Source organism: Ahaetulla prasina, chromosome 5, assembly GCF_028640845.1.
Source record: "Ahaetulla prasina isolate Xishuangbanna chromosome 5, ASM2864084v1, whole genome shotgun sequence".
In the NCBI taxonomy this organism is placed as follows: domain Eukaryota; kingdom Metazoa; phylum Chordata; class Lepidosauria; order Squamata; family Colubridae; genus Ahaetulla; species Ahaetulla prasina.
This window is the reverse complement of record NC_080543.1, coordinates 136,303,177-136,322,330: the sequence shown is the minus strand read 5'-3', so window position 1 is coordinate 136,322,330 and position 19,154 is coordinate 136,303,177. Positions and strand designations below refer to the sequence as shown.

General features: G+C 42.2%; 1 protein-coding gene across 4 annotated transcripts in view; it reads right to left on the bottom strand.

Moving 5' to 3' along the window:
- AKAP11 (A-kinase anchoring protein 11) overlaps nt 1–18,081 on the bottom strand; it is a 57,284-nt gene extending 39,203 nt beyond the window's left edge. The window contains exons 1-2 of one of the 4 annotated variants that reach the window (XM_058184714.1): nt 17,930–17,945; nt 10,322–10,491 (exon numbers count right to left, since the gene is read on the bottom strand). The gene's annotated coding sequence lies outside the window, so the exon portion shown is untranslated. Of the gene's footprint in view, nt 1–5,382; nt 5,917–10,321; nt 10,492–17,929 lie in introns of those variants that run through there. The other 3 variants (XM_058184717.1, XM_058184715.1, XM_058184716.1) reach the window with 3 other exon arrangements.
- Between the last annotated feature and the right edge of the window lie 1,073 nt (nt 18,082–19,154).

The window sequence follows — 19,154 nt, the reverse complement described above, 5'->3', positions numbered from 1 at the left end:
GCGATTCATTTAATAACTGCGGCCAAAAAAAATGGGGCGTAACTCACGTAACCACTGTCTCGCTTAACAACGGAAATTTTGGGTTCCCTTGCGGTCGTGAGTCGAGGACTGCCTTTCATGTGTGCAGCAAAGTCTCATACCAGGTAACAATGAAAGAGTTTATTAGGACCCACCAAAAGTCTGGCGAATTATCTTAAATTATTCTTTTCTCCTTGTCAAATAGATAGCGCTTCCCCCCCAATTCTAATGGCTTCCCATTCTCATCAGTCCTCGACATACGACCACAACGGAGCCCAAAATTTCTGTTGCTAAGCCTTCAACATTTGTTAAGGGAGTCTTGCCCCGTTTTACGACTTTTCCTGCCACAGTGGCTTAAGTGAATCACTGCCATTGTTCAGTTAGTCACGCGAAATCCGGCTTCTCAATCATTAGGAGGTCGCAAAAGGGGATCACGTGATTCCCCCCCCCTACCCGTCATAAGTATGAACCAATTACCAAGTATCCAAATTTTGTTCAAGTGACCACGGAGATGTCGCAACGGTCATAAGTGTGGAAAAACGGTCGTAAGTCACTTCTTTCAACGCCACTGTCACTTCAAGCAGTCACTAAATGAACCGCTGTAAGTCGAGAACAGTCTGTACTATAAAGTCAGGCCTAGTTGCTTACAACTTTCATTTACAACATTTCCAAACTCCTCTGCTATAGAAAGTTAGAACAAAGCAATTAAAAAGGAATACGTTTCTCGGTAACGAGAAATAATTCGAAATAAATTCTACTAACGGGCAACATGTAATCCAGTAAAGGTATTTATTGCTCGGGAAAACGGCGATAACATCCTTCAAGATAGCCCCAAGGAAGGAAGGAAATGCTAGTTTTTCAGACAGTATAATTTGTAAAAGAAAATAATCTTTCCTTCGGTAACTTATATTGTTGACTGAAACCCAATTTTTATGTAAGAGAACACAGTTACAGCAATAACACAGCAATAACGATAAGGCGAAGAATTTAAAAATCCTGAATTGGCTTGAGTAAAAACCATCACGGTCGGGCCAGAAAATTGCCATAATTGTGTTTCTGCTGCCGGTTGGCCTTCCAGAACCCCTGACAAGAGTGACATAAATCTCCAGCTAATGTAGGAAATGGTCGGCTGTTCTCTGGAATAGATTTCAATCCAATTCTCAGAAAACAATTTTGTGGCCTTAAAAGACCCGGCTTTTACTCCGAGGTCACTTCCCCAAGACTGTTATTCCTCCTCCTGCGGAGCAAAGCAAACAAAGAGTTGTAAATCAAGGATTACCTGCCTTCCCATCCTCCCTTACTGGAGGAGTAGAAACCATCTCAAATGTTATGTGGCTCCCTGGTCTGTATCTATATCTATCTATCTATACATCTATATATCATATTTGTCTGTCTGTCTGTCTGTTTGTCTATCTATTTCTATATCTGTCCATCCGTCCATTCATCCATCTCTATATCTCTATCTCTACATCTCTAATCTCTATATCTGTCTGTCTGTCTGTCTATCTATCCATCCATCCATCCATCTATATATCTCTGTCTCTGTCTATTTATCTATCTATCTATCTATCTATCTATCTATCTATCTATCTATCTATCTATCTATTTCTATCTCTGTATCTCTATCTCTGTCTGTCTGTCTATCCGTCCATCCATCCATCTCTATATCTCTTACATCTCTAATCTCTGTCTGTCTATCTATTTATCTATCTGTCCATCCATCTATCCAGCTATATATCTCTGTCTGTCTATCTATCCATCCATCCATCCAGCTATATATCTCTGTCTGTCTGTCTGTCTGTCTGTCTGTCTGTCTGTCTATCTATCTATCTATCTATCTATCTATCTATCTATCTATCTAACCATCCATCCAGCTATATATCTCTGTCTATTTATTTATCTATTTATTTCTAGCTCTGGTTTTTTTTGTGTTTTTTTTATTTGCATTTATATCCCGCCCTTCTCCGAAGACTCAGGGCGGCTTACACTATGTTAAGCAATAGTCTTCATCCTATTTGTATATTTATATACAAAGTCAACTTATTGCCCCCAACAATCTGGGTCCTCATTTTACCTACCTTATAAAGGATGGAAGGCTGAGTCAACCTTGGGCCTGGTGGGGCTTTAACCTGCAGTAATTGCAGGCAGCTGTGTTAATAACAGACTGTCTTAGCAGTCTGAGCCACAGAGGCCCCTGTATCTGTATCTCTGTCCGTCTGTCCATCCATCCATGTCTATATCTCTAATATCTATATCTCTGTCTGTCAATCTATCTATCTATCTATCTATTTCTATCTCTGTATCTATATCTCTGTCCATCCATCCATCCATCTCTATATCTCTGTCTGTCTATCTATCATTATCTATCTATCTATCTATCTATATCTCTATGTCCAATATCTATCTGTCTGTCTGTCTGTCTATCTATCTATCATCTCTTTATGTCTATCCTCTCTCACACACATACACATGTCTGTCTGTCTGTCTGTCTGTCTGTCTATCTATCTATCTATCTATCTATCTATCTATCTATCTATCTATCTATCTGTCATCTATCTATTTTTATCTCTATGTCCAATATCTATCTATCTATCTATCTATCTATCTATCTATCTATCTATCTATCATCTATCTATCTAAATTGTCCTTAGGCACAATCTACTCCAGATTCTGAATATGGAGTGCGTGATTCCTCTGGATTTTAAGGCCCATCTCTCTCAGTTCTATTTCTGAATCAAACTTTATTTATTTTAGAACATTTCAGCTCTTGAGGTTTAGTGGGGCATACAGCGAGTCCTCACCTTACAACCTGTTGCTTAGTGACAATTCAAAATTACAAGGACACGTTTAACATGTTTTCTCTTCCAATATAATGATTTCATGGGCTTTGTTACATTATTTTTGGCTGGTTAATTTGTTGGATAGTGACTATAATAAATAGGATCTATAATCACACATATATGCAAAAAAAATAAATTGCCAAAACTCAAGTCATATTCCATTGAACAAAGTTAGAATTTTAGGGAAAAACAATGTTAAAATATAACCTTCCTACCCTGCAATTATAATTTTGAGTAGCTGCTGCTCTTACTTAAATACTGTTTTAATCTTATGCAAAACAGCACTATAATTACGTCTGTTTAGCTCCTGCCAATCAATTGTAATAATTACTCCTTTCTGTTTTTCTACGTTGCTCCCTGGGGAATTCTGGGAATTGAAGTCTACATATCATAAAAGTTGCTGATCTAAGTGAAGTTTAAGGTCAGCCTTCAAACAAAACTATGCAATAAGTGTTCTTTTTTCAAAAAATCCAAATAGCCTAATTCATGGTAAAAAAATCTCCTTGTAATTTTTTGCCCAACACCATTTTTTCTTCCATTTTTTTAATGAAATTCTAGAGGGGAAAAAAGCTAATATGAAAGGAAAAACCTCCTTCCGATTCATTTATATCACAGAATTCTTTTCCCGATATGCTCTGTTATACACCATACGCTGCATCTAACCATAAACTATTTATTAATATTGCAATACTAGAAAACTAATAAAAATACACATTTCTGGACAACAAGAGGCAGTGATATTAGCTCAGATCATTACTGCTATAAAGATGATCAGAAGTCACTTTTTAAAATACCTTTTTTCTTTCCTTTTCCTCTTTTATTTCCTGCACTTTCTCCCTCTTTCAGGATACAAAAACCTGAATTCACCTCTCTTAAAACTAAACGCAGGGAGATTCAGGACTGATAAAAGCACCTTTTTTTAATGTACATAATAAATTCTGGAACTTGTGCTCAGCAAATCTGGTACCAACTTGGTCTTAAAAAGAAACTAGGGAATACTTTTTGCACACTCATTGTTGTGTTCAAATCACGAAGTTTATTTCTCCAGAGGCTCCGTTGATTGAGAATGCACGGCTGAATAATAAATTACAACAAAACATATCATCCCATCTCTTTAAAGTGGGTATGGAAATGCTCAGGAAGGCAGGACAGATGGCTGCAGAAAAGATGGTCTAATCCTACTTAATCGTGTTCTAGCACTAAAGGAAGCTTCTGCAACAACTTCAGAGGCAGCCTTACTTGCAATGCATTGCGGAATCTAACTAGGTGGTTTCTTTCTTTTTTTAAAAAAAAAAGAATTTTTTTTTATGGAGGAAATTGTTAATAAGATAAAAACTACAAAAACAAGAGAAAAGAACTAAAAGAACAGAAGAAGAGGGAGGGAGGGAGGGGGGAGAAGGAGAGAGGAAGAGAGGGAGGGAAGAAGGAAGGAAGGAGAAAAGAGAGTAAGAGAGGGGGGAGGGGAGGGAAGGAAGGAAGGAAGGAAGGAAGGAAAGAAGGAAGGAAGGAAGGAAGGAAGGAGATTGAAGGAAGGGGAAGGAAGGGAGGGAAGAAGGGAGGGAGGAAGGGAGGGAGGGAGGGAGGGAGGGAGGGAGGAAGGAAGGAAGGAAGGAAGGAAGGAAGGAAGGAAGGAAGGAAGGAAGGAAGGAAGGAAGGAAGGAAAGAAAGAAGGTTCTGATCTTTTTGACAGTGGCTATAAAGGCATTTTATATTTTATCCTCTCATTTTACGGTTACATCATAATTGCCTTCATTCCATAAGCTAACTTTCTAAACTTCAAACCCAAAAATCACAAGTTATTTTTTCTCTTTTTTCAACAAAAAGTCCATAAAGGTTTCCTAGCACTGACAAATGCAATTGTTGGTCTTTCTCTAATCAAACAATCTAATATTGCCACCTCTACTAGCTTTCTCTTCTTTACCAACCATTCCTTCAGCCTGGGCATTTCAGAGTATTTCCATTTTTGCACGTACAATAGACTTGCAGCCACAATCATAAATAACAATAATCATCCATAGCTCTCCTAACAACACAGGCAGTTCTAACCCCAACCTGTTTCTCGTCAGGAAAAAAACCCCAACAATTCATACATATTAATTGTGTACATACAAAAATATGTGTTATTATCCATCCATCTATCCATCCAAACAACCAACAGCGGCCCCCTTGGAACATAATTTGACAGACGAATAAATAATACAATACATATTGTGAAACAATTGAATCAGGTGCATTTTTTGTGTTCTCCTAAAATGGGAGGGCGTTTCCTTTGGAACACACACACACACACACACACACACACGACCTAGTTAGAAAACAAACAACTCATTAAAAGAATTTAATTATAGTTTACCTGCCCTCAACGTCTGTTAGCATATCCTGGTATAAAACGTGTGCTAGCTCACGCTTTGAAACCGAGATATTACCAACAATCACCCACAGATGATGGTCCTTGTGGTTTATAATTCAAATTTGTGTTACGCATTTGATTTTTTTAAAAGACTGTAATCCACAACATACTCACCGAATTTGCTACTAAAATCTGAATTCCATCCTCCATTAAATCTTCCCAGAGCAGACAGAGCAAATGACACTCACCTCCTTCGAAACACAACTTATCCTAACCCACAATCCACACCGTTCTCACACAGCCACACACCGATGCCAGTTCCTGTGCGGAAATACCTAGTTATATCGGACCGCATGATCTGACGCGAAAGGAATATCAGCTGGAGGTTTCCGTTTTCCTAATACTTTAAAAACACAATTATAATTCCGCGGAGTTCGCGTCTTCTCACATTTCCCAGGGAGACAAAATTAGACCGCCTGTTTATGCTGACTTCCTGAGTAAAGATAACCGAGACCGTCCGATAGGAAGAAGAGGGCAATGATACTATTACCATCCAGGCCATAAAACATGCTCTTTTGGATCATTGGATGCTACCGTGTGAAAAAATGAGATTAACTTGGCTAAAACCAAGTTAACAACCTATTTTTCCAGGTGATCTTTGCAATAGAGCTAGACATGCATTATACAAGCAAAATTGTGTATGTATGTGTGTGTTGTGTGTGTGTGTGTGTATATATATGTTGTGTGTGTGTGTGTGTGTGTATATATATATATATGTTTTCTGAGGTTTTCACGGGTGTTTGTATGTAGGTCTTTGGTTATTTGGGTTTTCTCCCGTGTAAAATTGGAAGTGTCTTGGCGATGTTTTGATGAAGTCCATCAAAATCCATACATGCAGCAGACTGACACCCACTATGAAGATGTAGCACGACCACAAAGCCAAACAACAGCTATGCAGCTCACCAGCTCAAATCCCCCTGCAACACAGACTAAACTGAGCACAAACAAGCCCCCACCAACACAGGACACACCCCCAGCCAATCAGAGCACAAAAAAAAACCCCATCCAATCAGAGCACAGCCAAGCTCCCACCCAATCAGTTCAAACCCCCACTAGCAGTTAAAAGGAAGAAACAGCTGCGATCACACATTGCTCCCAGAAGCACGAAGCTGAAGCCTGAAGATGACGAATGAGACTTCGTTGAAACGTCGCCAAGACACTTCCAATTTTATGCGGGAGAAAACCCGAATAACCAAAGATCTACATACAAACACCCGCAAAAACCTCAGAAAACAAATATATATATATACATACATACATACATACATACACACACACACACACACACACACACACACACACACAAACAATTGTGCACGGCACGATGCAAACCGGTAGTAAAGGTAAGTAGAACCCACCCCTGATATTTATGCATGTGTGTGTATGTAAAAAAGGAAGAAACAGCTGCAATCACACATTGCTCCCAGAAGCACGAAGCTGAAGCCTGAAGATGACGAATGAGACTTCGTCGAAACGTCGCCAAGACACTTCCAATTTTACACGGGAGAAAACCCGAATAACCAAAGACCTACATACAAACACCCGCGAAAACCTCAGAAAACAAATATATATATATATACATACATACACACACACTTATGTATATGTGTGTGTGTATCAAATAGCTTGCCATTGTTGAATTGAACTTTGACACACAAAACACAATTTGACTCTGAGGAAGGTCTCACAGCTATAGAAATTTACACCACCAAAATGTTGTTTATTTATCTAACTTCATATGACTTTTTGTTTGTTTGTTTGTTTGTATCTGATTTTAATTATTTCAACAAATAACTCAAGGTGGCAAACACATCCAACGCACCTTCCTTCCTCCCATTTTCCCTTCAACAACCTTCTGAGTTGGGTTGGGCTGACAGAGAAAGTGACTGGCCCAAAAGTCACTGACTTTTCATGCCTAAAACAAGACTAGAACTCACAGTCAGATGGCGATTGGCTCAAAGTTACCCAGCTGGTTTTCATGCCTAAGGCGGGACTAGAACTCACAGTCAGCTGGTGATTGGCTCAAAGTTACTCCTGTGACTTTCATACCTAACGCGGGACTAGAATTCACAGTCAGCTGGTGATTGGCTCAAAGTTACCCAGCTGGTTTTCATGCCTAAGGCGGCACTAGAACTCACAGTCAGCTGGTGATTGGCTCAAAGTTACTCCTGCGACTTTCATACCTAACGCGGGACTAGAATTCACAGTCAGCTGGTGATTGGCTCATGGTTACCCAGCTAAGGCAGGACTTGAACTCACGACCTCCTGCTTTCTAGCCTGGTACCCTAACACTAGACCAAGCTATCCATATAGAACATGTCAGTCAAACCTGAGTTGGTTTTTAATGCCAGTATTTCCATTTCTTCTTGGTTCAAAGGGTTTTGCAGCTCCATAAGGCTTCTGACTTGTTAACGTGGATATGTTTTTATGCCAATAAAAGGCAATATTGAACAAAATACCCCAAGCATTAAAACGCCCTTCCAAAGATCAAACATCCCCAGATCTTGAGATTGGACTTAGCGAAGTTCACAAACAACATTGCAGCACACACAAAAACACAATCTTTATAGGCAGCAACTAGTTATTCGTGCACTACTATGTTGGTAGCGCAGCAAGGGTGAAATCTACTTACCTTCCCTACCGGTTCGGAAGTGCATGTGCCGTGCCCCGTATATCACATGTGCACTTGGACCCTCTGCGCATGTGCAAACCCTTCTGTGCATGCGCAGAGTGTAAAAAACAGGTTACTTCCTCGACTACCGGATGGGTGGGTGGAGCCTTGCATCGCCATCGCTACCGGTTCTCCAAACCACCCGCTGTCATCGCTACCAGTTCAGCCGAACCCGTAGCATTTCACCCCTGTAGCACCCCTGTAGAACGTGGGAATAAATTGATGGAGGAAAACAAAGCCCGGCGTTCCAGAGTTTCAGCCCAAATCTAAACAAGCCAACACAGCTTGTCATTGTCGAACTGAACTTGGGACCCACAAGACTCAATTTTGATTCGGATGGTAAGCCCTCCGTTGCAATTTGCTAAGAAACACAACCTTGGATGACCCACAACAGAATAAATCTATCATCTGCAATATCAGGATAATCGCCTGATCCAATCTTACTGAGTGCAGGGATATTAGAAGGGATTAAAACGCGATAATCTTCCACATGAGAGTGCAGAAAACGGATGGATATTTCCATTTGGGGGGGCCAAATTTGAGCTTCCCTGCCTAGTGGCTATTCCGAGGACGCTAGCTGGCTACTCTTGACGTGAGAATTATTTCTGAAATACATTAAAAGGCCTCACCGGCCAACATCTTCCTTGTTTTAAAAATTACCAGGTGGTCCTCGACTTACAACTGTTCATTTAGTGACCGTTTCGAAGTTATAACAGCACTGAAAAAAGTGACTCATGACCAGAGGTGGGCTTCACACATCCTGTAGCAACCGGTTCGCCCAGCACCGGAAATGTAAGCACATGCGGCATTACAAAATACAGCAATTCACTTGTGCGTACTGTCCACACATGCGTAGGACATCAAACAACACGGCAATTCACGCACCCGCGCCATCCACCCGTGCATGCGGCATCGAAAACACAGCGATACAAGACGGGATTGCGCCTGGGTGCGTGCCCACCCAGAGAGCGCCATTACCAGTTCGCCCAAACCAGTCCAAACTGGCTGAATACCACCTCTGCTCACGACCATTTTTCGCACTTATGACCACTGCATTATCCCTGTGGTCACGTGATCCAAATTCAGAGGCTTGGCAACTGGCATGTACTTATGACGGTTGCAGCCTTCCAATGATCACGTGATTAAAATCCAGACCCTTGGCAATTGACTCATATTTATGACAGTCGCAGTGTCGCGGGGCCACGCGATCCCCTTTTGCGACCTGCCGACCAGCGAAGTCAACGGGAAAGCCAGATTCACTCAACGACCGTGTCATTGACTTAATAACGGCAATGATTCGCTTAATTCTGGCAAGAAAGGTCGTAGAATGGGGCAGAACTCATGTAAAATGCCTCACTTAGGAGCAGAAATTTCGCATGGCGAGAGATGTTGGATAGAAAGAAAACGTCTTTTAATAAAAGGCTGACATGATTAAAAGTTAGAATAGAGAGAGAAATAAGAGAAAGAGGGAATATTAGTGTATACTTTCTCACATAATAAAATAAAAACAATAACAAGAGGGAAGCTTGAAAATTGAATGGCGGTATTATTACTGATGAGCAAATAATATGGTGAGTGGCATTAGAGCAATAAATAAAAACATGGAATAATTAAATAATAATGATAAACTACAATTTCATATAAATGTGTATTATTATTACAAATATATAAGTTGGTTGAATGTAATAACTATGATCCTAGGTAAGTTTCACACATTTTTACCGCGTAAAAACCTTCCATGCGCTCACCCGCCTTTCCGCGCCCGCGCTTTGTTCTCACGCATGTCTTAACGCATGGCCTCGAAAACCTGGCTAAATAGAACGGCATAGCGCTTGGGCAGGTGGGCAGGTGGGCGGGCCCACCCGCAATCTCTGCTACCAGTTCGCCCAAACTTGTGCGAACCAGCTGAATACCACTACCGACTATGATTAATTTTACTAGTTTTATTTGTATTATATGACACCCAGGTGCCACACTGTTCATGCATTGCTACGTATATGTAAAATAAAATAAAAAAAACTTTGAGGGGAAAAAAAGGAACAGAAATTTCAGGCTCCATTACGGTCGTAACTTGAGGATTACCCGTCAAAGCAATTTTTTTTTAAAAAAATGCCAGGGAGATCTCTTACATTTATATCCCCGGAGAAGAAAACTCCCAAATCAATTTTAAAAGAAAACAATTCCTGCCTGCTCTCCTTTTCTGTCTGCTTGTGTTTGTCTGTCACAATGTTCTTAAGCCCCTCCTGAGAGCGGGGAAAAATTGCATTAAATGAAACCATTCGGGCCTATTTTTATTCATTGCCCAAGTTGCGTCTGTCGCCTTTCTGGGCACGGCGTTGTTTCCTGAAACCCGAAACCTGGAGATTATGTTTTACATCATACCGGAAACAGCACGGCTGGGATGGAGTGGGTTGCTAACAGGTGCTGCTAATACCCCGTTGCCATCACCAACTTCAGGAGCGGCACGGATCTCTGGCCAGGAAGCTGCAAAGATTTTTACAATGTCCTGAAGTTAGAGGTAGCCGTCTTCGTTTTGGGACTAGCTGGTCTCTCTAATACAAAGGAGAATATTTGTAGATCAGGTTGATCTGATGATGCAACCTAGTTTGGGTATTGAAACGTTTGCAAGTAAATAACCAAGCTCAGAGAGCACCAAGGTGTTGTGCCTCCAGACCCCGAACCTGGCCCCATGCCCGAAAGTGACTCAGAAAGTGAGGGGGAAGGGCTGGTAAGGCTTGCCTCGGGAGCACCGATTCCTGTGGCTCGGCTCCAGGAGCCAGAACCAGACCAGTCGGAGGACGTAATGAGGCCGTCATCCCGATTCCTCCCTTCCCCAGGCTACGCCTTCAGACCCAGCTGATAATAATAATAATCAAGCTTGGCTTGACCCGCGCTTCAGAAGATTAGAGAGGCGGCATCATCAAAAGGAAGGGTGGGGCAGGAGCCCCACTCCACAGGATATATAAGGAGCTTTGGGACTGCTCTCACTCCACAGGAAGCAAAATTTAGCTGATCCGTTTCAAAAAGAGCTGAAAGTCTTGCTACGCGAGTCATTTGTTTGAACTTTGGCAGGCAGCTGCGATTTCTCTGCCAGGACTGATAAGAGCCGTGAATCCACTGGCTGAAGGCCAGCTCGTGGGTCTGAAGTGGGGAAGGAGACAGAACACAAGGTCCCCACAGTCCTCCTCTTCCTCTCTGCAAACCCCACTTCTTACTAGTCCTGACGATGCAACCTAGTCTGGGTAATGAAACATCTGCAAGAAAACAACCAAGCTCACAGAGCACCCAGGACCCCAGAGAAGGGGTGAAATGCTACGGGTTTGCACCGATTCGGGCGAACCAATAGTGATAAAAGCTACCAGTTCAGGCAAACTGGTAGTTAAAAAAAGCTACCGGACTGGTATTTCCAACGATCAGCTATGCTACGTGATTATATTCGCTAAAAAGCAGGAAATCCTGCTGTTCCAGTTACCTTGTTAAGCCCCCTTTTTCCGCGTGAAGTGTATGTTTGGTGCGCATTGTGCATCGAGTTTGCGTTTGGCACGTACCACGTATGCACATGCAATATGCATTTGGCATGCACTGCACATGCGCAGGCACCGAACTGATGGCAATCCGCAGAGGATTTCACCACTGCCCCAGAGTCATTGTCCTCCTCCTCCTCTTCCCCCTCCTCCTCCTCCTTCTCTCTGCAAACCCTACTCCTTACTAGCACTGATGACGTAACCTGGTTTGGTAATGAAACATCTGCAAGCAAACATTCAATTTCAGAGAGCACCAAGTCCTCCTCTTCCCTCTGCAAACCCCATTCCCTTCTAGCACTGATGATGTTACGAAGTTTGGGTCAAGAAACGCCCGCTAGCAAGCATTCAATCTCAAGGAGCACCAAGAACGTCCCCGCCCCCATTTAGATCCTAAGAAATTATCATGTATGTATCCAGATATACAAGCGAAATGTTGGAGATGTAATTGTGATGATGCTACATATTTTCATGTATGGTGGACTTGTAAGAAAATTAAGTCTTTCTGGATAAGAATTTGGTGGATTATGCAGAATGTTCTGAAGAAGAAGATAAAGTTCCTACCGCAATTTTTCCTTTTGGGAATAACAACGGACTGTACAGTGATTGAGACTAAGTTGATTTTGAACTTAATAACAGCAGCAAGACTGTTGATTGGACAATATTGGAAGAAAAAAGAATTACCCACAATAGAAGAATGGATATTGAAAGTTTCCAATTTGGCTGAGATGGCTAAAATCTCAGCCTTCTTGAAAGACAGTACTCAAGAAAAATATTTAAATGAATGGAAGAACTGGATTGATTATATTCAAAATAGATATCAGATTAAGAAATTTCGGATTGCCTTTGAATGAAGGATGTTGTTTTTGATTTTAATGGAAGAAGTCAGGTTATGTGAGAGAGAAGGATTATAATTGTGTTAGATTTTAAAAATTTAATGTATGACTGTTTGTTTATTGAACTATACCTTGTGTTTGCTCCGGGAAGTCGGGGGGGGGAGGGGGGTTTTGGAGGGAGGGGGGAAGGGCGAGGGGCTATCTGTGTTTTCATCCATGCATACCTACACACCCTCACAACTGCATTGATTCAACCCTCCACCACAATCTGAGTTTCTCGTGGGTCTCCTTGGGAAAATTAATTGCCCACCCCTGCTTTGGATGATGCCGACAATCCACGAAAATAGGAACAGGAAATTTAGGTTATCAGAGTCAATAGAAAAACTATTATGTATTATATATTGGAGTGGTGCGGTGGCCTAGAGGTGGAGCTCTCGCCTCACAATCCGGAGGCTGTGAGTTCGATCCTAGGTAGAGGCAGATATTTCTCTCTCTGGGCATAAGGAGAATATGTCTGCTGAACAAAACTCCGCATTGGCGACAGGAAGGGCATCTGGCCATTCAGCTCCATTCAGTTGCCCAGGCTCCACCCCACAAGGGGACGTTAAAAGAAAGAAATGTTAGAAGTTGAAAAAGTATGATTATATATATTTAAATGGTGATTTCACTATCAGAATTGCATGCAAATATATTGACCCAGATAATACACTGTCCACTAAACCAGGGGTCTCCAACCTTGGTCCCTTTAAGACTTGTGGACTTCAACTCCCAGAGTTCCTCAGCCAGCTTTGCTATCTTTGCTTTGCTTTGCTGGTTGTTGTTAAGCTTTGCTGGCTGAGGGACTCTGGGAGTTGAAGTCCACAAGTCTTAAAGGGACCAAGGTTGGAGACCTCTGCACTAAACACTTATGGATGTTAAAGAAAAAATTAGAAATAAAATTAGAAAAAAAGAAGAGGAGCCAATAGAAAAACTCCCCTTGCCTTCCTTCTAATGTATTCTCTCTAATAAATTGAGATTCCAGGACTTCTTTTGAAAAATTCCTGTATTTTCTCGCAGGATGCAATAAAAAAAGGCGGAAATTTAACACAAGGAGATGATTGTTTTATGTCAAATATTTGGCCAGCATTCCAACTCTATTGTTGTCGATAAACACCGCAAGCCAGAATTCTTGCACGAGGGGAAAAAGTTCATAATTCTATTTTTTCTTTTCTTTTTTTTTTTTTTTGGTAGAAAGAAGTCAATCAAATGAACAAATAAACAACGTCCGAAACAAGAAGTCCGTTCATTATTTCCTGCTTTGGAAACTATTTGTAAAGTTAGTGGGTTCGGGAAACAGAATGTCCTCCACCAACCATACAGGCAGTCCTTGACTTACGACCGCAATGGAGCCCAATCTTTCTGTCGCTAAGTGAGAAATTTGTTAAGGAAGTTGTGTCCCGTTTTGCGAACTTTCTTGCTGCCTTTGTGAGGCCAATCACAGGACTTGTTAAGTGAGTAACACGGTCGTTAAGCAAATCTGGTTTCCCATGGACTTTGATCATCAGAAGTTCGCAAAGGGGGATCGCGTAACCCCAGAATATTGCAACCGTCATAAATATGAGTCAGTTTCCAAGCATAAATACAAACCAATTCCTAAATTACCTCAATTTTGTTCCCATGGCCTTGGGAATACTGCCATGGTCGTAAGTGTGGAAAAAAACGATCATAATTCACTCAGTGCTGTTGTAACTTGGAACCGTCCCTAAATGAACGGTTGTAAGTCGAAGACTATCTGTATTTTGGTTCCTTTTTATGTCCACACCAGATATATCGCTTGAGATATATCCCCCAATTTTCAACGATAATGAAAATTAAATGCACAGCATTATAACAATATGTCATTCAATAACTGGAATTAGGCAGTATTTACATGGAGGTATTTACAACGCAGGTGAGGCCTGGAAGGAAAAAAAAAATCAGGCCCTTAAACATAACGTAACATAACATAACATAACATAACATATAAAATAAAATAAAATAAAATAAAATAAAATAAAATAAAATAATAAAATAAAATAAAATAGACAATTTCTGAACAGTGATGTCACTTACCTTTGCACGCCCACAAAACTGCGGAAAGGGCCTCACAAAAAGAATGTGTACCTTTGCACTTTTCCACCACATAAAACGACGCTACAGAGCACTGCACACCAGAACAACTAGACACAAGAAGAGTTTTTTCCCGAAGGCCATCACTCTGCTAAACAAATAATTCCCTCAACACTGTCAAACTATTTACTAAATCTGCACTACTATTAATCTTCTCATCGTTTTCATCACCAATCTCTTTCCACTTATGACTGTATGGCTGAAACTTTTTGTTGCTATCATTAAGGGTTAAATTGCAGCCTATGACCATCATTTGTATTGTAAATGTTGTACCTTTGATGAAGGTTTTTTTTTTTCTTTTATGTACACTGAGAGCCTATGCACCAAAACAAATTCCTTGTGTGTCCAATCACACTTGGCCAATAAAAATTCTATTCTATTCTATATGATCCCATAGAAGATGTAATTTTTTAAAAAATACTAGATTTTGTATATACAAAATACAACGTAATATTATTGGTTTGAATTAAGAAAAGGAAATGAATGATACAAATATAATTAATGTAAAATCTAGTACATTTTATATGAAGTTAGGGAAGAAATATTTATAGTTAAACAAAAGATTAATTGATTAAAATATCTGGACATATATTAGATTGGTAAAATGCAAAATAAGATAAATTACATATTATGAATATGGTGAAATTGCACAAAAGTTTTTGTAACCAACCAACCGACACACTGTTTGTATTTTTATTGAAGATGTTTTTATGTATGTTTGTCTAGAAAAATAAAAAGAATTTCCAAAGAAATAATAATACTAGATTGTGCAGAAATGGATAGGTTGACATTAAAAGATAAAAGAAAAAGAATATATAGAATACTTTCAAGCATGGGGTTTTATTTTATCAGTGGTTGGACAATAGAAGTAGAAATTAGAAATTGGAAAAAATATTATTATGTATGTTTTATGTTTAATATATTATTATATTGTATACTATTACGTAAGCAAATTCACCCAGACAATACGCTGTTCATAAAGTACTTATTTATGTTAAGGAAAATATATAAATAAATTGTTTAAAAATAACGAAAGTGTAATCGGTTTATTGCCAAGCGACAAGGAATACTTTCACTGTTTTTTTCTCGCTCTCTTTGAAGTATTTACATTCCACTGCAAATTACACATTTAAATCAACAACACAGAAACAATTTTAAATTATTCAAAGGGAAAGTCCAGGAGAGCCAACAAATGGAACATGTTGGTATTTGAACCCTTTCTACTCCACTTTTAAAAGAAAAAAAATTTTTTGGTCTGTTTTGCTCGTCACACAAGATTGTCAAGACATTTGCTGGTGTTTTAACTCTTCCCAAAAGCGATAGAGGTAGTCCAAGATTTACAATGGTTCACTTAGTGTCCGTTCAAAGTTACCACGGCACAGAGAAAAGTGATTTAGGACTGTTCTTTTCACACTTACGACCGTATCAGCATAACTATGATCAAGTGATCCACATTCAAATGCTTGGCAACTGGCATGAACTTATGACGGTTTTAGTGTCCGGGGTCCCGTGATCCCCTTTTGTGACCTTCTGACGAGCAAAGTGATGGGGGAGGCCAGAACCGCTTAACAACGGCGTTCCCAGCTTAACAACTGCAACAGATTCACTTAACAACGGTGGCAAGAAAGGTCATAAAATACGGTAAAAGTTATATAACAAAGATTGGGGCTCAACTGTGGTCGTAAGTCAAGGATTACAGATAGATAGATAGAAGATAGATAGATAGATAGATAGATAGATAGATAGATAGATAGATAGATAGATAGATAGATAGATAGATAGATAGATAGATGTAGATGTAGATGTAGATGTAGATGTAGATGTAGATATATATCCTAAAAATATGAGTTTCAGGAGCAGCTATAAAAGAAGAGTCAGGCATCGCAATCTCTGAAACTTAAAATATATTATCCACTTAGCTTTCTTCCAACACCCAAAGTTGTGAATGTTCTAACACTGGAAATTTTGAAGAAGACATTGGACAGCCATTTGCCTGAAATGGCATATAGGACTTCCTGCCTGAGCAAGGGGGGTGGACTAGAAGACCTCCAAGGCCCCTTCCTATTCTGTTATTCTGAGGAGAGAAAGGTCTCCTGCCTGAGCAAGGGGGTTAGACTAGAAGACCTCCAAGGCCCCTTCCAACTCTTGTTATTCTGAGGGGAGAAAGGTCTCCTGCTTGATCAGGGGGTTGGACTAGAAGACCTCCAAGGCCCCTTCCAACTCTGTTATTCTGAGGAGAGAAAGGTTTTCTGCTTGAACAAGGGGTGGACTAGACGACCTCCAAGGCCCCTTCCAATTCTGTTATTCTGAGGAGAGAAAGATCTCCTGCTTGAACAAGGGGTGGATTAGAAGACCTCCAAGACCTCTTCCAACTCTGTTATTCTGAGGAGAGAAAGGTCTCCTGCTTGATCAGGGGGTTGGACTAGAAGACCTCCAAGGCCCCTTCCAATTCTGTTATTCTGAGGAGAGAAAGATCTCCTGCTTGAACAAGGGGTGGACTAGACGACCTCCAAGGCCCCTTCCAACTCTTGTTATTCTGAGGGGAGAAAGGTCTCCTGCTTGATCAGGGGGTTAGACTAGACGACCTCCAAGACCCCTCCCAACTCTGTTATTCTGAGGGGAGAAAGGTCTCCTGCTTGATCAGGGGGTTGGACTAGAAGACCTCCAGGGCCCCTTTCAGTTCTGTTATTCTGAGGAGAGAAAGGTCTCCTGCTTGATCAGGGGGTTGGACTAGAAGACCTCCAAGGCCCCTTCCAACTCTTTGTTATTTCTGCAGTTGCCTGCAGAAAAAACGTGGCCAAAGAGACAGTAGAGAACTTGTGGGGGGGGGAGGGGGAGGCTAGGAAGGGAAGCCCTTCCTACGAGACCCTCCCCCACCCTGAATGGATAAAACTCGGGGGGGTCCCATTTCCATGCCCCCCCCAAAAAACACACCCCGAAGCGCCGAAGGGTGGGAAGAGAGAGAGAGAGGCGTGTCGGGCCCCCTCCCCCTCCTCCTCCTCCCCCCCCCATTGGAAAAAGAAAAAAAAAGTGGGTGGGGGGGAGTTTGTGTTTGCTGCATGCAAAGCCCTGCCCAAAAAAAAGGGGGGAGAGGGGGAGGGGGAGAAGCGGGGCAATTTCCCCTCCCTCCGACTCCAAAAGGGGGAGGGGGGGGCTTTCCCTTGCAAAGGAAGAAACCCCCTCCCCCCCCAAAAAAAAAAACACACAAAAAAGCTTTGTAAAAAAAAAAAAGGAGGATGCAAGCCAGGGCGCAGCCGGGGAAGGAAAGCGAGGCTCCCTTCGCAAAGGCGGAGGAAGAAGGGGGGCTGGGGTGGGAGGGGGCGGTGGGGAACGTCTGGCTGCCTCTGGGGGGCCCTCCCCCAATTGCAAAGCGGGCAGGAGGCTGCAGAGGGGCGGGGGGGAAGGGGACCCCCCCACATCCCCCCCCCACCGGGTATCTCTCTCCCCTCCGCCTGGCCTGGCCAACCCCTCGCGCGCCTCCCTACCCTGCGCCGTGGCTCCTCCGCCGCCGCTTCCTCCGCCTCCTTCTCCTCCTCCTCCTCCTCTTCGCCGCCGCTTCTCGCGAGAGCGGAGACTTCCTTGCAAGCAGCCGGAGTTGTGGGGAGGGGGAGGTTGGGGAGGGGGGTTCAGGAGAGGCTCCCCCAGGGAGCCCGGAGCGCCCCTGTGCGCCCTGCTCTTTGGGCGCGCTTGGAAAACGAGGGGACCCCCTTTGGATGGGGGCTCTAGGTAGACCTCCCCGCTTCTCCTTGCTCCCCAAGCTTTTTTTGGGGGGGGGGTCCTTCCAACGCTCAAATGGGTGGGTGGGGGGGTGTTCCTTGGGCGTTGCTTATTTTCTTGCAAACGTCTGTATAGTCCGCCTTCTCTGTCAACCCCCCTCCCTTGTAGCACTGATGATGTTACCTAGTTGGGTCATGAATTGTCTGCAAGGAAACCAAGCTGAGACAGCACCAAAGACCCCAATACTACTACTACTACTTCCTGTCAACCCAACTCCCTTCTAGCACTGATGATGTAACCTAGTTGGGTCATGAAACGTCTGCAAGGAAACCACCAAGCTCAGAGAGCACCAAGGATCAAACAGTCCTCCTCCTCCTCCCCTGCTCCTTCTCCACTTGGCAAACCCTACCCCCTTTTAGCACTGATGATGTTACCTAGTTCGGTCATGAAATGTCTGCAAGAAAACCATTGCAAGGACCTCAGGGTCCTCCTCCTCCTCTTCCCTCCTCCTGCTCTTCCTCCTTCCCCTCCCTGCAACCATTACTCCCTTCTAGCTCTGATGATGTTACCTAGTTGGGTCATGAAACATCCGCAAGAAAACCACCAATCTCAGACACCACCAAAGACCCAACCTCCTCCTCCTCCTCCTCCTCCTCCTTCCTGTCAACCCAACTCTCTTCTAGCACTGATGATGTTATCTAGTTGGGTCATGAAAGGTCTGCAAGAAAACCACCAAGCTCAGAGCACCAAGGACCCCTCATGTCAACCCTCAGCTACAAATATTCTCCTTTATTGGGGCACAAATGGATTAGCACGGAAAGGAAATCCCCAGTTTTGGGGGGGAAACCTCAAAACCCACCACTGAACCCAAAGATCATTACTGCTATTCAGAGGAAGTGGTTTTGGCTGCTGCAAGAGGCAGAAGGAGTTTGAGGCTCTTCAAATGCAAGCACACGAGAATTATTCAGATTTTTTTCTCCCTTGGGGGGGGGG